Raw genomic sequence first — 18,466 nt, forward strand, 5'->3', positions numbered from 1 at the left:
TCTGCTCCACCATTCAATCATGGCTGAGATGTTTCTCAACTCCATTCTCCAGCTTTCTTCCCGTACCCTTTGATCCCCTTGACAATCAGGAACATATATATATATATCAGTCTTAAATAAACGCAATGAATCTTTCCCATGTTAAGAGGTGTTTGGAATATTGTAACTAATGAGTTCACTATCTCTGCTGCCACTTCCTTCAGGAGCCAGGGTGTAGGCCATCAGCACCAGTGGACTTGTCTGTCCTCAATCCAAATAGTTTCCTGTGTACCTTTACCCTCTCAACGTTGATTGTTTAGGTTCTACCCTTTCTATAGCCTCTGACTTGCCAATTCTAATAGGAATAGTTCTGTTGTCTGCCATCATGAAAATTGAGATCATCTCTGCCACTTCAATGTTCCCCCATGAACTCACAGTTTTCATCTTCCAAGGTACCACACTTAGCTCAGCGACTCTGTTCCCATGAGCATACCAACAGAAGCTTTTGCTGTCCTTTTTTGATATTTAGTGCGAGGTCTCTTTTGGAAGTTAACTTACCTATTTTTGTTTATATTTTTTAATATCCCTCTATTTATGTTTGAAACTTTCCTAATGTTTGACCCTTCCAGAGGTCCTGAATAACATTTCACAACAGGCTGAAAAGTTAAAAAAAACCACACTACGTTGAAACTTTTTAAAATAGCCCCTTTCTGGAGGCTGGGGGCCGGCAAAACGATCGCCCCGCCCCCATTGTCACCGATTGTTTGGTGGCCTCCGCAACCACGCCCCCTCAACCCAGGAGACGTCACAATCCTGGGCCCCGCCCCTTGTGAGCTGGCGCATGTGCAGTGCAGGTCCTGCAGAGGGACTGAGGCGGTGTTACTGAGTGTGGGAGCAGAATGGTGCCGGTGGCTGAAGTAATAAGAACCGCTGGAAAAGCTGAGCAGGTCCGGCAGCTCGTGCCGAGAGAAACATTTCGGGTCCCGGTGATCCTCCTTCAGAACAGGACCAGGTTTCAGAAACATCCCGGGGAGGTCGCCAGGCCCGAGCGCCAAGACCTGGCTCCTGCCCCCGGGGAGAGGAGACAGTGAGACAGGGTAGGATTGGGAACCGCGGGAGGAGGGAGACTGGGGAGTTTATAAACTCCTAGGGGGAGGCCTGAGGCCTCCAATAAAATCACCACAGGCCCAGTGTTTACTTCACCGGCGAGGGCGCTCTCGGGTTGCTCGGGCAACCGGCCGCCATCTTTGTGAGGGTCAGGCGCATGTTGTCTTGGGGCGGGGAGCGCGGGCGGCCATCTTGGTGAGGGCACCATCAACTGTCATTTCTGGGAGAGAATTCCAACCTCGTGGTAACCTCGGCCTTGGCCGAGCTTAATTCCCCAGACTGTCCAGCGATGGGCAGGTTAGGGGGGGTTCAGCCATGCTAAATTACTGATAATGCCCAAGGATGTTCTTGTTAGTGTATGTTGACCATGCTAATTCACCCCAGTATCCAGAGATGTACAGGTTAGAGTGGATTGGCCGAGGTAAGTTTATCCATAGTGTCCGGGGTTCTGCAGGTTCGGGTGAAGGTCTGGACCCCCTCAATCGGCTCTCTCGATCAGAGATCGGTCAAAAGAATCACTAGGAGTACGGTCTATTTAAAGCAAGGTTATCAGCTTAATGACATAAGGCAGCCTTGCACAGATTTGTCCAGCAACACAGGTTAAAAGCTTCTGTGTTCCGTGGCAAAATTACACAATTACATTTGAAAATTACACATTATTTATTTTTGCGAGAGCACAGCCTGAATTACAAGAAAAGACCAATAAATTGTAATAAGGTGACATGATTGACAGCAGGTTAGTCCAATGATATTTCCTGGGAAACAGATTGTTTTACGCGCAAAATCATCCCACGCTTGCTCGTTCAAGATTAGTTCGAATACCAAATTACTTATGATTCATATTATGCAATCTCCAATGTTCTCTTTTATTTCTAAATCCAACCAACTCAGCAAAGCAGCAATTCAAGTTCAATGTCAAATCATTACCTGAAGCCATTTTGTTATATTTATTTTAAAATATTATTTAAAATTGAAATGCCATTTTGTGGTTAATAAAAACCTACATACACCTGTTGCTCCTAACAACAGCCGAAATTCAAATTTTAAATCCTGATCTCAATAAAGCAGCAGTTGTCTCATTACCCAAAAGGTTGAGACCACAAACGATATAAGTACGGTTTTGATGGCTAATAACTCCTGAAAATCCTCCTACAGAAAAAAGTCACCGAGAGCTGCATATCCCAAAGAGTGATATTACTGTTTTGTAGAGCTTTTGGATTCTTCCATTCTATGCAAAACTCAGGGGAGACTATTTGGATGGGGCAAGGCTTACCAGGGTAGCTCATAGCACAACTGGTATCAAACTGGCACACAACACCTTTACAGGATAAAGACCATTTAGACTTGTTCTGTAAATGAACTGTTCAATCTCTGACCACTGCAATAGTCATTCTTGGTAATGTTCAGTCCCTCAGCAGACGAGGACATCTTCCTGGCATAGTTGGTGCACAGTCTCTGGTTGCTCAGGATCGCACAGGTAAACTGTCCCTTCTTGTGCACCAATGCTGGCAATGGCAAGTCCACACAGCAGGGGAAGTTCGGTCTTTATCATCTCCCCCCCCCCCCCCCGCCCCCTTGCTTGCAAGGGGCTCGTCTGATGAGCTTGCAGTGATGGAGATGAACCCAGAGGGAGATGAGAATTTAAAATTTGAATTTCGGCTCTTGTTAGGAGCAACAGGTGAATGCAGGTTTTTATGAACCACAAAATGGCTTTTCAATTTAAAATGGCTTCAGGTTATGATTTGATGCTGTGAACTTGAATTGCTGCTTTGTTGAGTTGGTTCGCTTTGGGGAAAAGAAAACAATGGAGTTTAATAATATGAATCATATGAATTTGGTATTCAAACTAACCTTGAACTAGCAAGCATGGGATGATTTTGAGAATAAAACAATCTGTTTCCAAGGAAATATTAGACTAGCCTGCTGTCAATCATGTCACCTTATTACATTTGATTGGTCTTTCAAGGCTGTGCTCTCTTAAAAAACATGTAAATGATGTGTAATTTTCAAACGTAATTCTGCAATTTCGCCACGGAGCTCAGAAGCTTTAACTTCTGTGTTGCTGGACAGAATTGCGTCAGACTGCCTTGCTTTATTAAACTGATAACTTTGCTTTGTACAGTCCGCATTCCGTTCGTTCTATGACCGATCTCGAGACGGAGGGGTCCCGCCTGGGATCCAGATCCTCAAGGGTGGATAGGCCATGCTAAATTCCCTCCATAGTGTCCAGGGATGTGTAAGTTCGGTGTATGACTCTGGGATAAATGTAGGGCAATAAGGGGAGGGATATGGGTGAATTACCATTCAGAACGTTAGTTTGGATTTGTTGGGCCGAGTGACCTGCTTCCACACTGTGAGGATTCTTTGAAGGGAAGGGATTTTTGCAAACTGCTCTCCTTCCATCTGCTGCAGAATTCTGCTGTCGGCCTGTCCCCGCTCCCTGCCCCATTTTTGACATCACAACGCGGAAGTGGCCATATCAGTTTCAATGTGAAACACCCTCCTCTGGGCAACTCCTCATCCTGGGAGGGAGCGAGGGAGGGGGTAATCTGTTCACTTGTAGCAACTGGAGTGAATTCAAGGAGGGAATCTACTCTGCCAACTCGGGTATGTGTCTTAATTACCCGGGTGAGGAGGGACGGATGATAGCAATTGGGGAGAGGAAGATACTTTATTTTTATTTTTTAAAATGCACCTAATTCCCACAAATAAATGCATCAGGTTCAAGTACAGCACGTGCAATGATCCACATTGCAGCTTCAAGCTGGCTGCAACAGTTTTCCATCCTCTGTTCTTGCTCCGTGTTGGCTGCGGCACACTTGGTTTCCTTCCCTCATCTCTTCTTTCTGCCCCCCCGACCCCCGAAGTGTTGATGCTTCCAAACTGACCCTCAAAAGTTCAGGTTATACTTCCATTCTTTCCCAGTTTTCAAAACCCACAAAATACAACTTTCCCAATCCTCTGAGTATCGGAGTTGGGAGGTTATGTTGTGGCTGTACAGGACATTGGTTCGGCCACTTTTGCTCTCGCTCCTATCAAAAGGATGTTGTGAAACTTGAAAGGGTTCAGAAAAATTTACAAGGATGCTGCCAGTGTTGGAGGGTTTGAGCTGAATTGTTTTGGGCTGTTTTCCCGAGTGTGGCAAAGGTGTTTGTATACATTTATAAAATCATGAAAGGCATGGATTGGGTAAACAGACAAGATATTGTCCCCTGGGTTTGGGGGTGTCCAGAACTAAAGTGTAATAGCTTTACGGTGAAGTGGATGAGCAAAGATTTGAAAGAAACGTAAGGGCAACTTTTTAATTCAGAGGGTAGTGAGCGTAAAGAATGAGCTGCCAGATGAAATGGTGGAGGCTGGTACAATTACAATATGTGAATGGCATCTGGATGGTTACTGAATAGGAAGGGTTCAGAGGGGTATGGGCCATGTGCTGGTATACGGGACTAGATTAATGTGGAATATCTAGTCAACATCAATGAATTAAGACCATAAGACACAGAAGTGGATGTAAGGCTATTTGGCCCATTGAGTCCATTCTGTCATTTAATCATGGCTGATGGGCATTTCAGCTCCATTTACCCACACTCTCCCCGTAGCCCTTAATTCCTTAATTAAGAATTTATCAATCTCTGCCTTGAAGACATTTAACGTCCTGGCCTCCACTGCACTCCCTGGCAATGAATTCCACAGGCACACATTCTCTGGCTGAAGAAATGTCTCCTCATTTCTGTTCTAAATTGACCCCCTCTAATTATCAGGCTGTGTCCCTGGATCCTAGTCTCCTCCGCCTAATGGAAACAACTTCCCAGTATCCACCCTTTCTAAGCCAAACATAATCTTGTAAGTTTCTATTAGATCTCTCCTCAACCTACCGAACGCTAATGAGTACAATCCCAGGATCATCAGCCATTCATCGTATGTTAGGCGTACCATTCCAGGGATCGATCGTGTGAATCTCTGCTGGACACAGTCTAGTGACAGTATATTCTGCTGTTACTGCCACTGAGTCGCACCTTGAACCCTGTTTCGTGGGTGAAGTTGGAGGGGCAAGAGGATCCTTTCTGTTGGACTTGCTGCTCTCGCACCCACTTTACTTCCAGTGCTGTCTGACAGCACCTGCCCTACTGAATTGATCTGCAGGAGCAGATAGAGGACATTTTTACCCTGGATGGAGCGTAATGTTTGTCCAACCCCTTCAGGTTGGTCTGAAATAGATACATTTGTCTCTGTACCGTTGAGTCTCCAGCACAGGGCTAGGCTGGTCGGCGCAATTGGCCTCTATCAGTGTTTTCGCTCTGCCTGAGCCTCCACCCACCCCTCTTCATCGCCCCTTCCCATCCTTCATCAGCAAACTGATATCCCCCACTTATCGCACGTTTGCTTAATGACACTTTGCTTTTACAAAAGACCCACATTAGTACCTGTTTTCGCTAATCAAAAAAAATCCGAAGAGGATTTTTGCTTTCATGAGAGGCAACGTCCTAGTGAACCTTCTCTGCACCCTCTCCCAGAGCATCCACGTCCTTCCGTTAGCATGCTGGCCAGATCTGCACGCAATGTTATGAATGTAGCCGGAATAAATAGCTGTAACATAACTCGCTAACTCTTACACTCTAGGCAAGCGTGCTGTATGCCTTCTTGACCACGTACCTGCCTGCTTTGCCACTTTCAGGGATCTATATGCCCAGATCCCTCTGTATGCTAGATCTTCTATGCGTTCTCTAATTTAATGTACACTTCTTGTATTTCCTTCTCTTCCTTTCTCCCTCATCTGTATCCAGCTTCCTCTTAATTGTATTCCTCTCTTCATCTCTTTCCCCCGTTCCTCACCCCTCCACACATCAGTGTATCATAAGACCATAGGAGCTGAAATTAGGCCATTCATCCCTTTGTGACTGCTCTGCGATTCACTCATGGCTGATAAGTTTCTTAACCCCATTCTCCCAGTAACCCTTGGTCCCTTTCATACTCAAGAAACTATCTTTCACAGCTTAAATGTACTCAATGACCTGGCCTCCACAGTCTTCGGTGGCAGTGAATTCCATTTATTCACCACTCTAGCTGAAGAAGTTTCTCTTTACCTCCATTCTAAAGGGTCTTCCCTTTGGTCTAAGGCTGTGCCCTCGGCTCCTAGCCTTTCCTACCAAAGGAAACATCTTCCCAACATCCAGTCTGTTCAGAATTCTGTCGGCTTCAATTAGATCCCCCGTCATCGTTCTAAATTACACTAACTATAGACCCAGAGTCCTCAAACATTCCTTATTTGTTCAGATGTTCATTCCTGGGACCATTCTCGTTAACCTCCTCTGAACACACGCCTAGGCCAGTAAATCCTTCCTGAGATTTGGGCCCAAAACTGCGCACAATACTCCAAATATGGCCTGACCAGAGTGTTACAAAGTCTCAAGTAAATCCCTACTTTTACATTCAAGTCCTGTCAAATTAAATGTCATCATTGCATTTGCCTTCCTAACTACTGTCTCAACCTGTAAGTTTACCTTGAGAGAATCCTGGACTAGAACACCCAAGTCTCTTTGCACCTTAGATTTCTGCATTTTCTTCAGTTCCAAGGGTGACTGTTGGTGTCGGGGCAGCACCAGAGATTTCCTGACATGCGGATTGTATTCCGGTGTACCAGGTAATCTGAGGAACTGGCAGTATCTCAGGAGAAATAGTTATTCCTGGAGGAGGTAGAGAGGAATGTGGTGCGATTCTGTAAACTTGAGGTCTCCAGAAGTGTGCAGAGGTGATGTTAGAATTTAACACCATAAATTTGAAAGCGAGGAAACTCCACCAGAATTCAATTATCAGACATGACAGGCCAATGGTGTCTGTCTGTGATGTTAGAATTCTATGATGCTTGGGACTGAAACATAACTTTCAACCCCATGTATTTCATCTCCTTTGTAATAGAGACCTCTATTTGTATTTTTCAATTGGTTTTTGTACCTGTCTGCTACTTTTGATGATTTGTGTACTTGGTCTCCAAAGTCTTTTTTCCCCTTTTATAGTGCTAAGTTTCTAATAATTTAGCAGTTCTCCAATCAGTCTTTCTTGGGTGAAAAGTAAATGGTTCTGATGTTGTCGTATTGGGTGACATTAAACATTTTTTCCACTCATTCGTTTAACCCATGAATGCTGTTTAGCTTCTTCCTGCTCCTTTCTGCACAAGTTGATGCCCCTCTGCCCCTGGATAGTTGATAGTTCACCAAGAACTGGATAGGTGTCCCCTTGATCCAACCCCTCGAGCAATAAGCTATCAGTAACCAAGGACAAAGGTCTTGGACTCCAACTGTTAGTAGGAAACCTCCACTAGGGACAGATTCTTTGGACATGATCTTTGCTTTTGGCACAGAGGCAGGAAACATCTCACCTGTTTCAGATAAATCAAATTACTGACTGTCAACTCCTTTGATACTGACACTGTCATGACACTGTCAACTCCTTTGATACTGAGCAGCGTGAATTGAGTATTTACTGGCCCAACAAGAATGGATTTCCCAAACTGCCACAGTGTTGGTGACAGTCATACACCCAAACCAGCTGCTAGTAGGGATCAGCCTTCTCTCTGAATCAGGAGGTCACAGGTTTAAATCACAGGATGTTGCTGGTAAGAGGTTCAGTGATGGAAATGTCATTCAGCGGAAAATACTAATAGCTCCCAGAAATTATGGCGAATGTCGGGGCTAGTATAAATGAAGAACTGAAGGATATTAATATGTATGAAACAAAAATGCATCAGAGAAATGAATAGGATTTAAAGTAGCTAAATTCCCTGGGCTTGGTGGTAAACGCTAGTTCACTGGAAAGTGGTAATTGGAAAGTGGCACATGTCAACCCACTGTTTTAGAAAGAAGGAAGAGAGCACAGGGAATCTATAATAAAAGGTACAACAACAGGACAGTTAAAAATTAATGATAGGACTGAGCAGAATCAACATGGGCTTATTGGAAATATATGCTAGTCAAACTCAGGTCATTATAGCTAGCAGAATATATGAATGTCCAAATTAGGAGCTGAAGTAAGCCATTCGGCTCATTAAGCTGCTCCATTCCAAGAAGATGATGGCTGATTACTTTGTGTTATACATTGCACATTCGCATCCATCCCCATATCCTTAGATTCTTCTTAGGCAAAGGAATTAATCTACTTCTGCCTTGGAAATATTCAATGGTCCTGGCTTCACTATCTTCTGTCGCAAAGTATTCCAAAGCTGCACAACCTTCCAAAAAATTTCCCTCCTTTGTCACAAATGATTGCGTTTTTTGAAGAAGTAACAAAGAGGATTGATGAGGGCAGAGCAGTAGATGTGATCTATATGGACTTCAGTAAGGCGTTTGACAAGGTTCCCCATGGGAGATTGATTAGCAAGGTTAGATCTCACGGAATACAGGGAGAACTAGCCACTTGGATACAGAACCGGCTCAACGGTAGAAGACAGAGGGTGGTGGTGGAGGGTTGTGTTCCAGACTGGAGACTGTGACCAGTGGAATGCCACAAGGATCGGTGCTGTGTCCTCTACTTTTTGTCATCTACCAAAATGATTTTGATGCGAGCAGAAGAGGTACAGTTAGTAAGTTTGCAGATGACACCAAAATTGGAGGGGTAGTGGACCTCAGAGAGTTAACCTCAGATTACAACAGGATCTTGACCAGATGGGCCAATGGGCTGAGAAGTGGCAGATGGAGTTTAATTCCGATAAATGCGAGGTGCTGCATTTTGGGAAAGCCAATCTTAGCAGGACTTATGCACTTATTGGTAAGGTCCTTGGGAGTATTGCTGAACAAAGAGACCTTGGAGTGCAGGTTCATGGCTCCTTGAAAGTGGAGTTGCAGGTAGATGGGATAGTGAAGAAGGCATTTGGTATGCTTTCCTTTATTGGTCAGAGTATTGAGTACATGAGTTGAGAGGACATGTTGCGGCTGTATTGGACATTGGTTAGCCCACTGTTGGAATATTGCGTGCAATTCTGGTCTCCTTCCTGTTGGAAAGATGTTGTGAAACTTGAAAGGGTTCAGAAACTATTTACAAGCATGTTGCCAGGGGTTGGAGGATTTGAGCTGCTGGAGCATCGGAGGCGAAGGAATGACCTTATAGAGGTTTACAAAATTATGAGGGCATGGATAGGATAAATAGGCAAAGTCTTTTCCCTGGGGTCGGAGAGTTCAGAACGAGAGGGCATAGGTTTAGTGTGAGAGGGGAAAGAACTAAAAGAGACCTTAAGGGTAACTTTCACACACAGGTTGGTATGTGTATGGAATGTGCTGCCAGAGGAAGTGGTGGAGGCTGGCACAATTGCAACATTTAAGAGGAATTTGGATGGGTCTATGAATAGGAAGGGTTTGGAAGGATATGGGCCGGGTACTGGCAGGTGGGACTAGATTGGGTTGGGATATCTGGTCAGCATGGACTGGTTGGACCAAAGGGTCTGTTTCTATGTTGTACATCTCTCAGACGCTATAAATGGGTGATCGAATTGTTCGTTCACAACAATCAGTGAACATCCTTCAACATTCATCTTTTGAAGACCATTCAGGCTCATAGAAACTTCAATCAAATCACCCCTTGCTATTCCAAACTCTGGTTGAAAGTCAGACCTGCCTGTCTCATGATTTTCCATTCGACAGTCTGTTCATTGTGGGTGTCAATCCAGTTTACCTTCTGTGAATTGCCTTTAATGCATTTTCATTCTTCCTTAGATAAGGATATCAAAACTGAGCACCGTGTTCAAGATGTAGTCCCACCATTGCTCTGTAACTGAGGCATAATCGCCTTACATTTATGTCATTGGCCTTTCTAATCACTTGCTGTGCTTGCATTCTAACTTGTGACTTATTTGCAAGGCCCCCGGATCCCTCTGCATCTCAGAATTATGCAGTTGTTCTCCAAGTAGGTAACAAATTGCATTTTACCATATTGTACACCACTTGCAAGAGTTTTGCTTATTTATTTAACCAATCTATCAATCTGCATAATTGATATGTCATCTCCACAATGTACATCTCCATCTATCTTTGTGTTGCCTGCAAATGTAACCACATACCTTTGATCCCCTCCTGTAAGTCATCTATATAATTGTAGAAAGTTGAGGAGCCAGCAGGGATGCCTGTTGGAACCCCACCATACATTGTCATATACAACCAATTTGACAAAAGAACCATTTTTGCATATTCTGTTTTCTGCCAGTCAGTTGATGTTCTATAACTATACTTTACACCATGAGCTCCTCTGTGGAATATGCTTTTTGTGAAAACATGTCAAACACCTTTAGGATATTCAAGTTCAGTGTATTCACAGTCTTCAATTTACATATTCTTTCAAAGAATTCCTTGAGGACAGCATGGTGGCACAGTGGCTCCCTCTCACGGCCAGAGACACCTATTTGATTTCAGCCTTGAGTCGACTATCTGGAGTTTGCATGTTCTGTCTATGTCTTTGTGAGTTTCCACTGGGGGCTCCACAGTCCAAAGATGTGTAGGTTGGGTGGATTAGCCATGCTGGATTGCGTAATGTCCTTGGATGTACAAGCTAGGTGAGTTAGCCATGCTAAATGCAGGGTTACGGGAGTAGGGTGGCAGTCTGGATCTGGGTGGGATGCACTTGAGGGTTGGTGCAGGACTTGATCGGCCAAATGGTCTCTTTCCACACTCTGAATTCTATGAATAAATTGGTGAAACAACATTTCGTTTTCATATTAGCATGCTGATTCTTTTCAATTACCACAAGCTTTTTGACATGGTGGTTATAATCTCCTTAATTGATTCAAAAACAAATGTTTAATTGCCATAGACTCAAGGGACCACATCTTTCCCTTCGAGAACAGAAATATTAAATATGTTACTCCCCAGTCTGAGGAAAACTTGCCTGAATCTAATAAATCTTGGAAAATTAACATTAATTCAAATATGAACTCATTAGCCACCTTTTAAAATTCTATGATGAAGTCCACCTGTACCCAGAGATTTGCCAGCCTATAGCACCATCAGTTTGCTCAATAGCATTTATCTAATGATTCTCATTTCACCAAACTCCTCTGTTTGTTCAAACTATGGGATTAAAGGCAGGATTCTTGACCCTGTGGTGGAACAGAGGGATCTTGGAGTCCAAGTCCATAGATCGCTCAAAGTTGCCACCCAGGTTGATAAGGTTGTTACGAAGGTGTACGCTGTGTTGGCTTTCATTAGCAGTGAGTTTGAGCTTAAGAGCTGCAAGATTATGCTGCAGCTGTATGGAGTACTGGTTAGATCACACTTTGAATATTATGTTCACTTTTTGTCACCTAATTTTAGGAAAGAGGTGTAGGGAAAATGCCAGAGGAAACATTACAGAAGCGCTTCACAGGAGGCTGCCAAGCACTGAGTATGTCACCTAGACAGGGGACGAAATGTCTGCAACACAAATTCCCAGCTCGGCGAACAGACCCACAACAGGAAGCTGTGTAAGCTGAGAGAGGGTACAGAGGAGATTTACCTCGATGCTGCCTGGAATGGAGGGGATGTCTTAGGTTGGGGGAGCTAGGGCCTTTCTCATTGGAGCGAAGAACGATGAGAGGTGACTTTATAGAGGTGTACTATATGTTGAGAGGCATAGATAGAATGAATACCTGGAGACTCTTTCCCCAGGTCAGAAATGACAGGGCATAATTTTAAGGTAATTGGAAGAAGGTTCAGGGGTTTTTTACTCTGAATGGTGAGTGCATGGAATGCACTTCCAGGGTTGGAATGAAAGTCAGATACATTTAAGGACATTTAAGCGATTACTGAACAAGCACATGGACGGCAGTAAATTGAGGGGTGTGCAGGCTAATCTCATCTTCAAGTTGGATAAAAGGCTGGTACAACATCGAGGGCTGAAGGGTCTGAACTGTGCTGTATTGTTCTACGTTCTCGCTCCAGAACGATGCAGCAGCAGTATTGGAAGAACAATATTGCGTCAAACCCCTTGACCCTTCCAGAGATGGGCACTGTCGATGGAAACTCGGTTAAGGTCTGCCAGCAATCAGGTGATAGCTGGGGTGGGGGCAGGGTGGCAGCGGTGAGACTGAACTTGCTTACTTGAGGGTTTTTAGTTTTCGTTGCTATGTGCAATGAAGTGTGAATCATTGTTTCAGCAATTGGTTCTGTGTGTTGTTTCTGAGTCAGTGACCAAATTAAGGTGATTCACCCACAACCAGAGCAAGAGGCTGGGATTAATATTGACTCCACTGCATTCAGTATGACATCACGTCAATACAGTTAGAAAGGGAAAGCTGACACCAACTCCCACCCCACCAGAGATCTCAAACCGAAACACCCAAAGAGAAGAGCATCGCCCTATAATCTGTAAAATTAATGTGAAAAGTGGTGTAACCTGCTCTAATGTTTAAAAATAAATCCCTGACACTCAACAAAAATCCATTTATTTATCCAACAGTAACGGTGAACAGATGAGCTAAACTATTAAAAAACCGAATAAATCCCTTCTAACTACTGACTGTTCCGGAATAAAACAAGATTCTCGTGAAATGCTGATCCAATAAATATGATTCCCTCTCCTAACAAAAAATGGAATTTAGTCGCTCAGATTACAGCCAGGTTACGTGTCTGTTGGAACACTCTGTGTCGCCTTCTGTTGAATCTTCTGTCAGGAATGCCCTTCTCAGTTTTTTTTAAATGATGCATTCTCTAATAAAGAGATGACTCACATCCAATTTCCCCCTCTCAATTGAACTGAGAATTCTTGGTTCTCGCGAGAGGTAGTTAGAGATCTGGGTGTTCAGTCGATTGTACCCTGAAGGTGCATATCTTTTATATCTTTCCCCTCTCACCCTAAACCATAAAGCCCTCTAGTTCTTGACTCCCCGACCCCAGGGAAAAGACTTTGCCTATTTATAAAGAGACCTAAGGGGCAACTTTTTCATGTAGGGGGTGGTGCCGATCCTTTCAGGCGTGGGAACATTTTGACTACATTACTTTCTCTGTCTCGATTTCGCATGACTTGAAAAGCCTCAATCGGGCCAGATTTCAAACTTCTGTACTCCGAAGAGAGCTGTCCCAAATTTCCAATCGACCCTCATCGCTGACATCCCTCAAACACTGCACCACTCACGTCAACTTTTTCAACGCTATCTCCAATCATTTCACTTCGCTGCTTTCTGTCCCATTGGTCCTCCAGGGAGCCCAACCTCGTTTTACGAAGGTGCTTTTTGAGAAAATTAAACAAGCACTTTCGCGCGAGTCATGAAACTCGGGCTCGTCCGGGATTTGAACCCGGGATCTCTCGCATGCCTGCGTCGGCGAAGACCCAAAGCGAGAATCATACCCCTAGACCAACGAGCCACACGGTTGGCGCGCCGGTGTCACTGCCCCCGCCCTACCTCTTGAACCAGCTGAGTCTTGCTCAGAGTAAAGTCCAGTTGACATTGACCAGGCTGGGGCTGTTTTCTCTGGAACGTCGGAGGTTGAAGGGTGACTTTATGGAGGTTTACAAAATTATGAGGGGCATGGATAGGATAAATAGGCAAAGTCTTTTCCCTGAGGTCGGGGAGTCAAGAACTAGAGGGCTTTAGGGTTTAGAGTGAGAGGGGAAAGATGTAAAAGAGACCTAAGGGTCAACTTTTTCACGCAGGGGGTGGTGCGTGTATGGAATGAGCTGCCAGAGAAAGTGGCGGAGACTGGTACAATTGCAACATTTAAGAGGCGTTTGGATGGATATATGAATAGGAAGGGTTTGGAGGTATATGGGCCGGGTGCTGGCAGGTGGGACTAGATTGGGGTGGGATATCTGGTCGGCATGGACGGGTTGGACCGAAGGGTCTGTTTCCATGCTGTACATCTCTATGACTGTATGAACAGCTGCTTCTCATTCTGTCTCTCTGCTGCCGTTTGCCCGTCCCCAGGAACCGGGCCCTCTCTGCTGGCAGAAAATTAAACCGTTTTCTTTCTCAACTTTTCTCTGACACCGGAGTGACCAGTGACAAGTATTGCCCTCCTCAACATAGGGTACAGAGAACAGGAGAAGACCCCGCAGACCTCCACGAGTGTGTCATCTCAACTCTGCATACTGGGCCTGTGGATCAATGTGAAATATTTACGTCGAAGTTTTTTGGGAAGCAGATGAGAAGGCGAGGTGCACAACAGTGCGCCGTTATACGGGAAAGCTGCTAAACTCGACATTGAGTAAAGAGGGAAGATGGTATCCTTTCTGGGTTATGCTCCCATCACGCACCGGCAGACATATCGCCGACGAACAAATACTAACTCTGTCTAAATTGCCACATTCTGTTTTTACGAACCGTGATTTCACTCAGAAGCACAATTTACCTGCTCCCTCCTGAATATCCTTCCAGGCTCGAACATACCTTTCAGGTGAAGCAGCACTTTACCTGCACATTTTCCGCAACCTCGTCTACTGCATTCGCTCGTCTTCGTGACTTTAAAGCTCTGCCGAATCACGATAGATCCTTTCAGGCATGGGAGCATTTTCACAACATTATTTCCTGTTTCTAGGCTCCTACTGACTTGGAAAACTTCGGTTCTCCGAGGAGAGCTGGCCCAATTTTGCAATCTACCTTTATTGCTGACATTCCTCAAACACCGCACCACTCACGTCAACCTGTTCAACGCGATCGCCAACCATTTCACTGCCCCATTCGTACTCCAGGCAGCACAACCTCGTTTCACGAAGGTGCTTTTTGAGAAAAGTAATCGGGCATTTTTGCACAAATCAAGTTAAGAGACGCAGCCTCGTCTGGGATTTGAATCCCCGACCGCGCACAAGTCTGTACAGTTAAAGACTCTCTGGGAAAATTATGCCCCTAGACCAACAAGCCAAAGAGCGGTTCATTCCTCATCCACCACACACCTCTTGAGCCAGCTGACACTTGCTTAGTGTGAAATACATTTGACATTGCTCTCAGAATTGCTCGTGACAAAGAGATTCCAAAACAGCTGCTTCTCATTCTGTCTCCCTGCTGCTGTTTGTCCCGTCCCCAGGAACCGGGATCCCTCCACTGTTTCGAAGCTTTTCTCTTACACCCGAGTGGCCAGTGACAAGCATTGCCCTCCTCAACATAGGATACAGAGAACAGGAGACCACTCAGAGGTTGTCAGCTCAACTGTGCACATTGGGCCAGTATATCATTGTGAAATATTTATGTCGAAGCTTTTTTGGGAAGCAGATGAGAAGGCAAGGTTCAGAACAGAGCGCCGTTATACGGGAAAGCAGCTAAAGACGACGTTGAATGAACAGGAGAGAATGGTCTCTCTTTTGGGTTACCGTCCCAACACGCACACATTGTGCCATTCTCCTGCATTGCTCGGCAGTTTTTCCAGAGAAGTATTCAGCTTTTCATCTGGCGGGTGGCAGGCACGTTTGAGAATGAGGTCAGAAGATCTTCACTGCTGTCGTGTCATATGTTGTTGTGCAGACATATCGTCGATGTGCAAAAATAAACTTTGTCTAAATTCCCACATTCTGTTTTTCGAACTGTGATTTCGCTCAGAATCACTAATTTTCAAAACTCGCAATATTCAAACTTTAACAAAGTGCTCATAGAAATGATTAGTGAACACCTGGAAGAAATTCTTCCAAACTTACCTGGGGAATTTCGCTTTGAGGGATCTTGAACTTTAAGTGGAAGGAAGGGAAGTTTGCCTCGAGGCTGTTTAATGTGGAGATGTGTTCTCCATGTAAACTGGTCGTAGTTGACCATCCCAGTGCTTCCTGATGCAGGGCTGCCTGACCCCCAGGGAGGTTTACTTGTCGCAACTGGAGTGAATCCAGAGAGGGAGCAGATTCTGCAAAGGTGCTCAAATACTTTCTTTCTCCCTTTTAGGTATTTTCCTTGTGTATTCCCTCAGTTTGGCGCGTATGCAGTTTGCACCCTGGAAAATGATTGCTTTTTTCCTCATGTTCACAATTAAAAGTGTAGTTTCTCATGGAACTGAGCCGCATTGCAAGGATTGTCATATTGATATATATATATATATATATATATATATGTACACGTATTTAGTTTAAGATTAGATTAGATTTGAATGAAGTTTTCCTCTAAACACACCTGAGCCTATCTGGCTGCATGAGGGATTTCAGGTTTCTGTGTGCTGGGGATTATGTGATCAGCAGGCATCTGGCAAACTACAGGAAATGCCACCTATGTTGTGTTCGTTTAAGTGTACTGCCAATGATCACTTATTTTGTGATTTTTTTTGCAGGAAGACGTGCCGAAAGAAATCTGAAAACAAATGATCCATCAACTTCTGACTGAGCCACTTGATTCATTGATACTTGAACATCAGCAGCCATTCCAATCGAGAATACATGGTTGCTTTTGTTTGCTTGAGAGATTTTGGACACTGGTGCGGCAGGAAGAATACTGAGACACAGAGTGAGGGAGATTTAGTGCGCTGACTGTGAAAAGTGCTTCACACCATTTACTCAGCTTGGGGGAATCAAAGTCTCACCCCTTACGGTGGGAAAGACTATGTCCCCGTTCTGATTGTAATTTCAAACCCAGACCAACACAAGGAAAGCTCCCCCAATGGGGAAACTGTGGAAATGTGGGGACTGAGGGAAAGGATTCCCTTCCCCATCCGTGTTGGAAACGCACAGACGTATTCACAGCGGTGTGAGGCCATTCACCTGCTCGGTGTGCAGGAAGGGCTTAAGTCGGATCAGCCATCTGGAGACGCACGGGTGGGTCCACAAGTGAGAGAAGCCATTCACGTGCCCCATGTACGGAATAGGGTTCACTCAGTCAGCTGCACTGCTGACCCACCAGTGGGTCCACACCGGAGAGAGGCCGTCCACCTTCTGTCAGTGCCGGAAGGACTTCACCTGCTCCTCCCACCTGCGGAGGCACCAGCGCGTTCACGTGCCATTGCAGGGGGGATGGAAGGAGCGATGGCCGAGCGCCGCTAACAACCCAGCTCTGGGGACTCTCAGGTTCGAATCCCGTCGCGGCAGATGGCAGAATTGGGATTCGGTCAGTAATCTGGACTTCAGAATCTAAGGATGAAACCGTTATCGGAGGGCAAAAACCCACCTGATTCACCCATATCCTTTTCAGTGATGGAAACTGTCGTTGCGGGAAAGGATTCACTCAGTCATCCCAGCTGCATGCTTTACCCGGCTGTACGAAGGATCCAGTTACAAAGGGACAACTCAACTGACCAATAATAAAGAAAGTGTGGTGGGAGGAGTGGGGGTGTGTGTGTGCACTTTGAGCTTGAGGTGCTTTTTTTTTAAGAAAAGCTACTTTTTGTACGCCTTGTGATGTGGAAATCTGAAGCTGTAACAAATTTGGGTCGCAGTAATGGTTACCTGAACTTACCGTCAGGCTTAAACTCTCATTGAAAGCTGGGAGATCCTACAGCTTCTTAATTCTTTCAGCCACCAGCACCGAGTTTCCAATGTTGTGTCTCAGAATGAGCAGTGAATGAGTAGCTAGTATTGTTCGAAATCGTAAATTTTTCAGGACTGCAGGTTTATTGTTTCATTGGCATTGCAAAGTTCACTGGCAACAGTGGGAGGTGTGGGCTGTATTCACTGGAAACAAAGTTTTAAAATGACACAAACACCAGGGTATAGTCCAACAGGTTTATTTGGAAACACTAGGTTTTGGAGCGGTGTTCCTTCATCAGGTAGCTGTTGAGTGGGATGGTAAGACACAGAATATGTAGCAAAAGATTATATGTCATGCAACATAAATGATATATTGAAGAAACCTGTTAAGTCTTTCATCTTTTAAAATGGGTTGCAGATTTCGGTTCATTAATCTGTAAATCCCAGAACTTCTTTTTAGTAACATTCTCCAGGTAACTTAATATTTTATCAAGGGAGGTGACACCTGAGTTCAGATAAGGCATGAGAGCTGAGAGGTTAGAGTCTGTCTGTATCCCAGTCTTGAGTAAGACTGGTTCTATTTCCAAATATATAATACTGCAGATGCAATTCACTCCAAAGACTTCTATGTGTGAGTGCATTCATGAGACAGAGCGTCTGTGTGTGTGCGTGTGCATGCTGGGTAAAGTGTGCGTGTGATGGAGTATAATTGTGTGAGAAGGTGTGTGCATGGATGTGAGTGTGAAGGGTGTATCAATGTGTGTCTGAGTGAGAGCCTGTCTATCAGAGAGGGTCTGCACGACCGTGTGAGTACTTGAGTGTGTGTGCGTGTGAGTGTGAGTGAGATAGAGAGATAGAGAGAGATTGAGTTTGTGTGTGTATTGTGTAGCTCGGTCTCCTGTAGTGAGACATGAATCCAAGGTCTCAGCTGAGGTCATTCTCTGTGTTCCAAACTTGTTAACAGCCTCTGCTCGGCCACTAGAAATGATTAAGTAGTTAAGCAGTTTCCCAACACACACTGGAGAGGGCAAGGTGAAGGGCTTATGTCTGAAAC

At 44.8% G+C, this 18,466-nt stretch overlaps 1 long non-coding RNA gene and 1 other non-coding gene across 2 annotated transcripts; one reads left to right on the forward strand and one right to left on the reverse strand.

Moving 5' to 3' along the window:
• The first annotated feature begins 838 nt into the window (after positions 1-838).
• On the forward strand, positions 839-18,025 carry LOC140460731 (uncharacterized). The gene is made up of 2 exons (XR_011954323.1): positions 839-1,076; positions 16,284-18,025. It is a non-coding gene; the product is annotated as an uncharacterized lncRNA (long non-coding RNA).
• Positions 13,317-13,406, reverse strand: trnap-ugg (transfer RNA proline (anticodon UGG)). Its single transcript is given in 2 exon segments — positions 13,317-13,352; positions 13,371-13,406. It is a non-coding gene; the product is annotated as a tRNA-Pro (tRNA).
• Positions 18,026-18,466: the final 441 nt, after the last annotated feature.

This window comes from Chiloscyllium punctatum, chromosome 36 (genome assembly GCF_047496795.1).
Source record: "Chiloscyllium punctatum isolate Juve2018m chromosome 36, sChiPun1.3, whole genome shotgun sequence".
NCBI classification, from domain to species: Eukaryota; Metazoa; Chordata; class Chondrichthyes; order Orectolobiformes; family Hemiscylliidae; genus Chiloscyllium; species Chiloscyllium punctatum.